At 41.1% G+C, this 12,763-nt stretch overlaps 1 protein-coding gene across 1 annotated transcript in view; it reads right to left on the bottom strand.

The window, feature by feature from the left end:
- prr36b (proline rich 36b) overlaps positions 1-11,714 on the bottom strand; it is a 44,889-nt gene extending 33,175 nt beyond the window's left edge. Inside the window, exon 1 of the mRNA XM_067456108.1 lies at positions 11,430-11,714. The gene's annotated coding sequence lies outside the window, so the exon portion shown is untranslated. The remainder of the gene's footprint in view (positions 1-11,429) is intronic.
- Positions 11,715-12,763: the final 1,049 nt, after the last annotated feature.

A 12,763-nucleotide genomic window follows, 5' to 3' on the forward strand; every position in this document is an offset into this window, starting at 1 on the left:
CGGGACATGCTTGAGGTTAACACGAGTTTGGAAGATTTGGAAAGACAAAAATAAATATTCTTTCTACATTTAGATGTCCCCCCTCCCCCTGGTGTATAGCTAGCACCATAAATAATATGGTAAATGTGGTTTATAAAAAAAAACACAAATTTCAGGCAATTACCGCCACAAAATCAGAAAGAAAAATATATATATTGTGAATTCCTGGTTGGACTGAATATATGTCAGACAGATATTTTTTTTATTTTGTTTTATTTTTACTTTTTTTATTAGAGAAACAGATATTTTCAGACAGATATTTTTGATTGTCATCATGACATGCATCTTTTTAAGATGACAAATTACAAACATCTCTGTTGTGTGTCGCCGCAGTCCGTCTAGTGGTTTGTGAACGCGAGCGCATCCGTTATAAAAGGCCCCTAAAACAGCACTGCAGTTCACCGAAATGCAATCAAACTATCCAAATAAAAATTCTGGAAACTGTGCAATCCGACACTCGATGCCAGAGAAAGGTCACATGACCAAAGGAGACACATCCCAACCAGCGGCGGTCCAGCACGGTCCCCTGGGGACAGAGAGATTAACACATGACAGAGCTGGTTAACTTGGGACAAAGCGTGATGCTAATCCTGTGCGATCCTCCGATGGACACCCGCAGAACGGGATGCACACACAGCACACGGGCCAATATATGTGAGCCATGCCACCTGGCCAAGAGAAATTATGGGATGAGACGGATATTGATCAGAGAGAGAAAGCTCGGCACAGATGGGGGCGCTGAGAAGTGCATTAGCAGAACATGTGGGCCTGCTGAAATTGGGAGGTTTGGGTGTAAAGGGGCCTTTTAACTAATTTGTAATCTGAGGAGCTGCTCGACTCTTTTATCTACTGTGACCACAAAAAGAGCCAAATTACATAAGAGCTGATAAAATCCAGCTGGTGGGGTTTCGATCAATGACATCTGATAGTGTGTGTGTGTGTCTGTGACAGCGTCATCTGCACTAGACAACACACACATGCCCTTCATTCAACAGGAGGAAGTGACACACACTCCACAGGAAATGACTGTACCTATAAGAGGATTATCTGCTCAATGCTGACCGGCTCTGAGCCTCTGTTCTGACTCAACAAATAAAACTTTATATCATGTCCGTTTGGTGAAATGAAAATCTACATGAAGCTGAATACAACCAAAACATTGGTCGCCTTAGTCTGTGATGGTTGGGGATCTCAGCTGTAAATCCTGCAAAAGTGATTATCTTTTCACTGTTGTGGCTTTGAGCAAAATTATTCACCCCCCTTGATGTTGCTCAAGACACACGGTACAATACATTGTAAGCTGCTTTGGATAAAGAGTTTTTTTGTGATAATAATATCCTAGAGGAAGTTTATACTGCTGTGGTTGTTTCATGCCAACATTTTTTAATTTCTCTAGAAATCAATAAACTTTCATACATAATTATAGAGCTATAATTACAGTCCACCCCAATACACTTCCATTGGTTACTGTTACGTCTAACCCACAGAGCGTTTACTAATTATAGTATGTACATTTCAATTTACTAATACGTTATTAAAATCAAAAGTTATTATTATTCAAGGAAATGACATGAACGGCAATGGACAGTTGTGTATTTAATAAACACTGCAACAAATGTGTTGTGCATTGTTATTTAAAGTTAGTTAATGCACTAACGCACTGCAAAAAATGCTCTTCTTATTTAGTACTTTTTCTTGTTTCCAGTCCAAATATCTAAATATTCTTAAATCAAGATACATTTACTAGATTAGTAAAATGTCATAAGATATTTGTTGTTGTTTCCTGGGGAAACATATAAAAATGAAATGAGTTTTTGCTTAAAACAGGCAAAATGATCTGCCAATGGGGTGAGAAAAATAATCTTGTTTCTGTTTGGGACAGAAAGTACAATTCCTGAAGAAATTGTGAGTGGTGCTTGCCGTGGCAAAACTCGGGGCCCGGTGGCCATTGTGATGCAAAAAAAGCCAAGCAACATGTCTGTACGATGTTGTGGGGCTGAGATATGGCTTCTTTATGTGTTTGTACGGTTGCTAGGGTACTGAAAATGGTTGCTATGGAGTGGCTTGGCACCATCCTATAATGACCCCAAAAGCTCCTTGTCAGTATGAATGATATAAACCAACCCCCGTGTCTCTATGATGTACTAATGCAGAGATATAGGTATTGCTAAACAGTTGCTAGGGTACTATGTTTGGTTGCTATGGAGTGACATGGTAGCATCCCATAATGATACGCCAAAATCAAAAAGAAACAAGATTATTTTTCTCACCCCATTGGCAGATCATTTTGCCTGTTTTAAGCAAAAACTCATTTCATTTTGATTTTATTTTCAAGAAAACAAGGAAAAATATCTTGTCGTTTTAATCTAGTAAATGCATCTTGATTTAAGAATTGTTAGATATTTAGACTAGAAACGAGACAAAATTACTGAGTAAGAAGAGCATTTTTTTGCAGTGCGGGACTTTATGGTAAAAACTTCCCAATAAAATAATGTGAACAGCTGTTTGGTTGATTGGATCTGGAAATAATTTGATGAGAAATGTTTGAGTTTGGCATCGTGAGCACAATTTGAGGCCTTGAGATCGCTTCTGAAGCTCTACTGGAGAAGCATACGAGCTATTTTTCTCAGACAACTGCAATAACATGCATTGATTATTTTATTTAATCCCACAGACATATATTGAAGTCCAGAATATTGCAGAAAATTGGGATGGGCCGGTATGCAACGACCCAAAACACACAATGCTTGAAGAAAACTCAAGTTTATTTTGGATGCTGGAGGAAAAATGTGTGTCATACCTTTATAATAAAACAGGTTTACATTTTCTGAGGCTTACGGCATCAAGACACCTGGTTTTCGGGATTGTTTTGAAGGGTTCGTTCACCCAAAAATTTAAAGTCAGTCATTAATTCCTCTCCCTCATGTGGTTGGACACCCGTCAGACCTCCGTTCATCTTCACACACAAATGAAGATATTAGTGTTGAAATCAGACGGCTCAGAAAGGCCTTCATTGACACCAATGTCATTTCCTCTCTCAAGACCCATAAAGGCACTAAAGACGTCGATACAAAGCCCATCTCACTACAGTGCCTCAACAAGACACGAGAACAGTTTTTGTGTGCAAAAAACAAAACAAAATAATGACTTATATAGTGATGTGCCGATTTCAAAACAAAGATTCGAACCGTTATGAATCAGTGAATCGATTCATGATGCGGATCGTGTGTCAAACTGCTGAATGATCCGAATTGAGAATCGATTCACTGATTAATAACGGTTCGAATCTTTGTTTTGAAATCGGCCCATCACTCTATAAGTCGTTATTTTGTTTTGTTTGTGCACAAAAACTCTTCTGGTGTCTTCATAATGATTGTAGAGCCGCTGTAGTGAGATGGGCTTTGTATCGACGTCTTTAGTGCCTTTATGGGTCTTGAGAGAGGAAATGACATTGGTGTCAATGAAGGCCTTTCTGAGCCATCGGATTTCAACACTAATATCTTCATCTGTGTGTGAAGATGAACGGAGGTCTGACAGGTGTCCAACCACATTAGGGCGAGGAATTAATGAGAATTTTAATTTTTGACTGAACTAACCCTATAAATATATGTCATTTCAGACACTGCATGTGAACTTGTAACCCTTACAAATGCAGCGGCGGAGGTCAATACATCCATTAGTAAATTGCAGCACCCCACGAAATTGGTGACTCTCTCAAAGACGCCATTCACTGAGTGACATCTGCCAAGACCAGGACAAAGGATACGGAGACATAATGCATCAAGACAGGAACGCATGTCTGCTCCAGACTGAGATTAGCACAGCAAGAGCGCTACAACTGCCCAGCAGACGTGTTTACAGAAAGCTGAAGCGTAACCACAAAACACACCCCAAATAAAGAGCTCCGAAAACCCTTCAGAATACCGCAGCTGCAACACAATATCCCATCCAAACAGAGCCAACTGTCCTCTGACAACTGCTCAGCCCCAAGAGTGCTATCTTTACCGGAGGAGGGAGAGTTATCAGAGAGCGACAGATGACACAGGAAAACCACTGTAACTGCGTCCTGAGACAACAATGAGGGTTCACTACACACACTAATATAAAAGCTCCAACAAGAGTGTTTTCGTGTGCAATAGAAGAACCATTGTTTTGTTCCTCGAAGAACCTTTCAGTGAACAGTTCTTAAAGGGATAGTTCACCCAAAATTGAAGATTATCCCATGATTTACTCCCCCTCCAGTCATCCTAGGTGCCTATGACTTTCTTCTTTCAGACGAATACAATCAGAGTTATATATTTAACAAAATGTCCTGGCTAATCCAAGATTTATTATGGCAGCTAGGGCTGGGCGATATGGCCAAAAAAATCATATCTCGATATTTTGTTGGTTGAATGGCGATACAAGGAATATATCCCGGTATTTTCTACGTCTTTCTATTTGGATAAAAAATAATAATTTTATTTCACATCCTGTCCAATGATGTCCTAAAAAGTAAAAACAATGTTGATATTGAAGGCTATAAACAAGTACAGTGACTGTAATGTGGGCTATGCAATATATTATGTGCAAATTGGGGGTTTACAATCTAAAAACGAAAATAATTATTTTGTTTTTAAATTCACTGAACTAAAAATTTAAATTAAAAACAAGCATATTAGCCTATATTTATATACATTAGCCCCGTTATAATGGTCACTTTCATAAAAAATATACTTATTTGTGTAACCCCTCCTTTTCGGACCGGGTCTCGAACCCAGGTCCGCCGGCATGAGAGTCAGATGCTCTAAACAAGGAGGCTAAAGGCTGCAACCTCTAGCGTCAGTCGCTAGAGCGTCTCTTGAGGTCAGAGGAGTGAGGTTTACTCGTACAGCGACTACTACTAGCTGGCCTCTGTTATACTCACCCCCCTAAACCTCGCTCCCATCCGGGTCACGGCACCAATTAAACCCCTCCTGTTCGGACCGGGACTCGAACCCCGGTCCGCCGGCATGAGAGTCGGACGCTCTAACAAGGAGGCTAAAAGCTGCAACCTCTAGCGTCAGTCGCTAGAGCGTCTCTTGACATCAGAGGAGTGAGGTTTACTCACACAGCGACTACTACTAGCTGGCCTCTGTTACACTCACCCCCTTAAACCTCACTCCCATCCGGGTCACGGCACCAATTAAACCCCTCCTGTTCGGACCGGGACTCGAACCCCGGTCCGCCGGCATGAGAGTCGGACGCTCTAACAAGGAGGCTAAATGCTGCAACCTCTAGCGTCAGTCGCTACAGCGTCTCTTGACATCAGAGGAGTGAGGTTTACTCACACAGCGACTACTACTAGCTGGCCTCTGTTACACTCACCCCCTTAAACTTCACTCCCATCCGGGTCACGGCACCAATTAAACCCCTCCTGTTCGGACCGGGACTCGAACCCCGGTCCGCCGGCATGAGAGTCGGACGCTCTAACAAGGAGGCTAAATGCTGCAACCTCTAGCGTCAGTCGTTAGAGCGTCTCTTGAGGTCAGAGGAGTGAGGTTTACTCGCACAGCGACTACTAATAGCTGGCCTCTGTTACACTGGTAGGTTTAAAATTCCACATATGGCACATTTATTGTCTAACTACAAATATTTTAGAAATACTTAAGTCAGAATTATTGCGTTCCTATTCTATTGCTCTCCGTCTGTTAAGCGCTCGTTTACGAAAGCTTGAAGTTTAGGCGGAGATTTACTTTTAGAAAGGCTCGTCCTCTCCTGACAGCAAAATGGACATATTTGCAGGACTTTTTAGCATTTTCTGATGGACAATTTACCTGTGAAATGTAAGTCATGCCCTGAGCAAAGCACCACATTTCAAACGCATTAAACAGCCCAAGTTTTTATTCGTCTTTCAGCACAAGAAGCCGATCTCAGAGCATCTGACTGGGCAAGCTGCTTCAAACTGTACATGTTAACTATACCTAACCAGTTATTTTAAAACACTCTTAATATAAAGCATGTGTCATGTTAAGGACAAATTGTATCAGGTCATTCTGAGTATTCCGCTATTTTTTAGATGCATTTGTTTCATTCTGCTGAATATCGATGTAAACGGTATTGCCTCATTCCGTATCGTTTCTAAAAAAACATATCGATATATTGTACAAACTCGATATACCCCCCAGCCCTAATGGCAGCCCAAAATTTGAAGCCCAAAGAAGTGCATCTATCCATCATATAACTGCTCCACATGGCTCCGGGGGGTTAATAATGGCCTACTGAAGTGAATCGATGGGTGTATGTAAGAATAATACCCATATTTAGCACATTATAAAGTGAAATATCTAGCTTCGCCAGACTGCCCTCCGTATTCAACTTGCAGGAAAAAAAAAACGTAACTAAAAAACGTTACACTTCCTGGCGTAAGCTAGATATTTTACTCTATAATAGTGTTAAATATGGATATTTTTCTTACACAAACCAACTCTCTAATAAATTCTTGGTAAAAAACAACCCGATGTTGGGTGAAATATGGACTAACCCAGCAATTGGGTTGTTTTAACCCAGTAATTGGGTTGTCTTAAGCAACTATTTAACCCAACCGCAGGGTTAAAACAACCCAATTGCTGGGTTAGTCCATATTTAACCCAACATTGGGTTAAAACTACCCAGCATTTTTTAGAGTGTAACGATTCGCTTCAGAAGGGCTTTATTAACCTCCCGAGGCCGTGTGGAGCATGTTTACATTGGATGAATGCACTTTTCAAATGGTCTTCAAATTTTGGGGTGCCGTTATAAAGCTTGGAAGAGCCAGGACATTTTTTTAAATATAACTCTGATTGTATTCGCCTGGGTGTGTCCCTTTAAAAGAACCGTTATTTCTTAGTCTGAAGAACGTTTACAAAATCTAAAAGAACCTTTTTTCTACTCGATAGAACCTTTGTGGTGTTCCGTGGACGTTAAGCCCGGGACGCATCATGTCAACGTCAAAAAACTAGCTGCGATGAAAGATCAAACCGATAAATAGTCTTTAAATATCACCCCATAAACTGTATAGCCACACCCTAGCAACCATTTTGAGCATCCTAGCAACCATACAAATACATGAATAAGCCATATCTCAGCCCCACGACATTGTACAGACATGGGGATGACCTCTTTTGCATCACAGTAGCAACCGAGTGGCGAGTTTTGCCACTGCAAGCACCACTTACATTTTCCTCAGGAAATGTCCGTTCTAGTTATCATTATTATTATTATTATCCCACACAAAAGTTTGACCAAACGGCAACCTCCCCAGTTTCTGTTGAAGCCAATACGGAAGTAATTTAATCTGCAGTTCATCGACTGGCCACTGAATCTCATTGAGCCTCATGTTAAAATGCCCAACTTTACAGCTGAATAAAACATGTTTACAGTCTGGAACAAATTGTGGTTTTGGTCTATACGGCTAATTTAGCTCTTTGTGACAACTGTGAAGGGGTGATTTTTTTTTATAACTCATTCGTTAACATTAAATAAGGCCTTAAAGTTCTGCATAATTAGGGGTGTGGTTACTTTGATTGACAGGTGCATAGCCATTTGTCTGCTGTCTGTTAGTCATCACGTGACCTAAGCTCCGCCCACGTCCCGCCTCTGCCCATTTTCTGTTATCCGGGCGCGTATCTCCTCCTGTGTGTAAGGAAACATCTGTCTATATCAGCAGGTGTTTATAGTCTGTTTTTGTACGTCAAAAAGAGCAACTGAAAGTAGGACTGCAGATATACAAACCATAAACTCTTTACCATTTACAATCACGCTTTTTGTTATTTATTTATGTTATTATGAAAGCATTCTTGACGTCTTTGCCCGCTTTGATTTTCACAGACTCGTTCACTAAGCCGAACAGCCAATCAGAGTTCTCTCTCTCTCTCTCATCGATGCCCCGACACCCCCCCAAAAAACCTGATGCCGTCCAATTAGAGCCAAAAACCCTTAAAAACGGCTCGACATTGGCCGACCGTTGGCTTTGGTGTGTCCCGGCCTTTAAAGGTTCCTCATGGAGCCTTGATGCCACTAAAGAAGCTTTTTTTTTAAAGAGTGTACAGCGAGCAACAAGACATTTTTGGGCCACATAATGCACACACGCATTCTCTTATGTCACTTTAGATATTCATAAAACACGAATCTGACCTTTCTGATGTCATTTGCTGTAATTTGTTCTCTAGCAAAGCCAATCCCACCCCCTGTTCCTCATACAGTCACACATCATGCCATGACACATTTATAATTGCTGGCAATGCCGCCCCCCGAAAGCCTAATCCCTGTAGGCCGGAGTTAGACAGCCACAGCATTGTACCGGGATCATAATATGACAGAACAATGACACTGGAACAGAAATGGATCTGAAATAATTAGAGAGGTTTGACCTTGCATATTCTGAATCGACACAATGACGTCTTAAAATAGTCTGAATTACTGGAATTTTTTAAATCCTACACTCAAAAGAATGCTGGGTTAAAAACAATCCAATTTGGGTTGAAAATGGACTAACCCAGCGATTGGGTTGTTTTAACCCAGCAATTGGGTTGCTTTAACCCAGCGGTTGGGTTGTTTTAACCCCACAATTGGTTGTCTTAAGCAAACATGTAACCCAACCACTGGGTTAAAACAACCCAATTGTGGGGTTAAAACAACTCAACCGCTGGGTTAAAACAACCCAATTGCTGGGTAAGTCCATTTTCAACCCAATTTGGATTGTTTTTAAACCACCATTTTAGGTTTGCATTTTTGGGTTGAAAATGGACTAACCCAGCAATTGGGTTGTCTAAAGCAAACATTTAACCCAACCGCTGGGTTAAAAAAAAACAATTGCTGGGTTAAAACAACTCAACCGCTGGTTTAAAACAACCCAATTGTTGGGGTTAAAACAACTCAACCGCTGGGTTAAAACAACCCAATTGCTGGGTTAGACCATTTTCAACACAACTTGGATTGTTTTTAAACCAGCATTTTTAGGTTGAAATTTTTGGGTTGAAAATGGACTAACCCAGCAATTGGGTTGTCTAAAGCAAACATTTAACCCAACCGCTGGGTTAAAAAAAAACAATTGCTGGGTTAAAACAACTCAACCGCTGGTTTAAAACAACCCAATTGTTGGGGTTAAAACAACTCAACCGCTGGGTTAAAACAACCCAATTGCTGGGTTAGACCATTTTCAACACAACTTGGATTGTTTTTAAACCAGCATTTTTAGGTTGAAATTTTTGGGTTGAAAATGGACTAACCCAGCAATTGGGTTGTCTTAAGCAAACATTTAACTCAACCGCTGGGTCAAAACAACCCAATTGCGGGGTTAAAACAACTCAACCACTGGGTAAAAAACAACCCAATTGCTGGGTTAGTCCATTTCCAACAAAACTTGGATTGTTTTTAAACCAGCATTTTTAGGTTGGTATATTTGAGTTGAAAATGGACTAACCCAGCAATTGGGTTGTCTTAAAGCAAACATTTAACCCAACCTCTGGGTTAAAACAACCCAATTGCAGGGTTAAAACAACTCAAACGCTGGGTTCGAAAAACCCAATCGCTGGGTTAAAACAACTCAACCGCTGGGTTAAAACACCCCAATTGCTGGGTTAAAACAACCCAATTGCTGGGTTAGCCCATTTTCAACCTAACTTGGATTTTTTTTTAACCAGCATTTTTAGGTTGGCATTTTTGGGTTGAAAATGGACTAACCCAACAATTGGGTTGTCTTAAGCAAACATTTAACCCAACCGCTGGGTTAAAACAACCCAATTGCTGGGTTAAAACAACTCAACCGCTGGGTTAAAACAACCCAATTGCTGGGTTAGTCCATTGTCAAACCAACTTGGGTTGTTTTTAACCCAGCATTTTTAGTGTCCCTAAAATTATACCCAATAACCCAAACAAAAGGCGAAGATCTGATGTACCCTGACTGGAGCTGTGAGATGGAGGCCTCGGGGGGGTCGAGGCATCCGTCTTAAACCTTTTGTTTGCCGAGAGAAGGGAACTATTAGGCAAGACAATAGGATGAACTGACTTACACAGCCAAGATTTAGCAGCAGGAGAAGCCAACCCAACCTGCACCTGCTGGGAAAAGCATCACTTTGACTCGGGTTGCTGCGCAGGGATCTGAGAAGAAAGCCACGCCAAGAAACCACCCTGTTGATTTTCGCCGGCCCTAAACCTGGCATGGAATGAGAAACACCCCACAAGCCCAGTGCATAGAGGTCACACGGGATCCTCTCTTCACTCAAAGGACATTTCTAAAATAAATAAATAAATACAGGCGGATTAATCGCTCCTGGTTGTTTTATATATTCAGAAACATCAATACTTCACAGTAGACCATCGGATGATATCGAGCCGCTGTTGTTAACCGAGGTCTGCATCTCTTGGAAATGAACAGGGCGGTTATTTTGGAAGGTTGGGTCCCTTAATTAATTCCTGCGCCTCCATCGGCGTTCCATAAAGCACCTTTAACACCCGTGGAATCTTTCCAAAAGGCTCTTTACAGTGTAAAAAGATTCTTTAGATTTTTTAAGAGTTCTTTTTTAGAACTGTTTCAGGAACTCAAATGGTTCCATGGCATCTCTGCGAAAACTCCACATTGGAACCTTTAGAATATAGATCATATCCTCACATTAGTACGATCCAGTTTAATAAAGCTCACATATACCGGCACTCTATATATTAGAAATGGACCACGGCGGGTTTTTATACGCTTATAGACCGAAGAATAGACGCAGGGGGGTCATATTGTATAAATGAATATATTATATAAAGCGGTGGTTGAATATATTGTGCAGTATAAAGCGGATGAGTGAATATATTGTATGTGAAGCGGGCGGGTGGTGGAGGAGGCGCAGAACAAAAGAGCTCGAGTGAACGGACGAGCGGAAAGTTTCACCGGCGTCTGATACACACAAAAAACACCACACTTAGAAAAACTGAATTATAATGTCTTCCTCGTCATCTGTCAGCGCAATGTGTGTTTTCTGAACGACTGTCCGTGATTAAATTCGGCCACAGCGCGAGTGGGTTTGGCGTCCCCGCCCAGACATCCACCATTAAAACGGGACTGGAAGGATGAACAAGGGATAAAAGAAGACAATATAGCACGCAGTAAAAGCGCTAAAATGACTTCACAGGTTGCGTGTGAGAGATTTAAGCCTGTGAATCAAACCGGTGTGAAACCTGATCGCTTCAGTGGCATTTTCATCAGATGATCTCATTTACTCCGGCTACTTGTATTATAATGTGAACTCATAAATATTCATTTGCATATCAATGCGTTCAGTCGTAAATCATGCTGCTGAATGAAACACCGCTCCTAAATTGACAGTGACATTCATTAATTCGTTCTGACACGGTTAAAAAAACGCTTTTAATGAATCGCTATTGCTTGCAGGGTCGAGTCTTACCGAATCCAAAGCGCGTTTTTTTCCCCTCCAGCAACGCCCAGTCGGTCCTCGCGTGTCCTCCCGTTTCTCCAAGCGGAACGCCGGTGGTCAGCGCGGTGGCTCGGGGAACACCGGGAACAAATGTTGAGATTAAAACCGGTAGACTGGAGCTCTGAAGGAGAGAGTGTGTGAGGCAGGCTGACTGACTGACTGACCGGCGATTAAAGAGATGCGCGTCTCCTCCCGGATAGAGAAAGAAACGGCGCTCTGGCGATCCGCGCACGCACGCGCACACACTCTGCGGAGAGAGAGAGAGAGCGAGAGAGAGAGAGAGAGAGAGAGAGAGGGATGAAAAGCGCGAAGGGCTTCGGTTTCTCCCGCCCGTGACCAATCAGCTCTCAGACTGAGATTTATGCAAATGAGGGATGATGTCATCGCAGAGGCCACCCCGCGTTCTTTCTCTCGCCCGTTCTTTACGCGCCATCCCTCTCTTTCTTTTCTTTTCTTTTCTTTTCTTTTCTCTTGCCCCCCAGTTCAGCCCCTGCCCCCACGGGCCCGCGTTCCCGCCGTTTCTTTTCACTTTCACCCAACACTTTCACTTGTGCACACACAACAGAGACACTGGGGCAGGGTTCATATCAGTACAACTAAACCTAAAAAAAAAATCTTGACATTTCTTAAAAAATAAATAAATAGTAATATAATGAGTAAATACTAGTGTATCTCTCCCCAGTGTCCTAAAATGTAACAATAGTATTGTCACTTTCTTTCTCTGTCTGTGGGAATGCCCTTTGGAATGGAGTTTGTGATAAACTTTCGGGAACACTTTAGGGAACACATATTCACCATTAACTCCGACCTTTGCCTCAATAAACTCCTAATTTACTGCTTATTAATAGTTAGTAAGGTATTTTTGTAGCATTTAAGTTTAGGTATTGGGTACACACTTAAGAAGAAAAGGTTCAATCAGTGCTACATATTTGGAACCCCTAAAAGTTTTTTGTTTAAGTGCCAAAAGGGTTCTTTCTTGTCATAATATAAACTTTTTAGCTTAAAAGGTTCTTTGGAGTTGAACTTAAAATTATTTAGAAAAAAAGTAACCTGGTTGCCTTAAAATTTTGAGTTCATTGAAATTAAAATTGTGAGTTAATGCAATGAACATTTTTTGAGATTCGACAACCTTTATTAAAATATTATTAAAAAAAATGTGTAAGCTTATTGGGTAATTGTGTGTGTTTTATTTCTGATGCCAAATTGTGCTATTTTCATGATTTATCAAAGTTTTATGTGGGTCAGATACAATAATATTTTGAGTTTCTATTTATTAAACAAATTTCCTTCATTGAATCAACTCA

The sequence above is a fragment of the Pseudorasbora parva genome, chromosome 2 (genome assembly GCF_024679245.1).
Source record: "Pseudorasbora parva isolate DD20220531a chromosome 2, ASM2467924v1, whole genome shotgun sequence".
NCBI classification, from domain to species: Eukaryota; Metazoa; Chordata; class Actinopteri; order Cypriniformes; family Gobionidae; genus Pseudorasbora; species Pseudorasbora parva.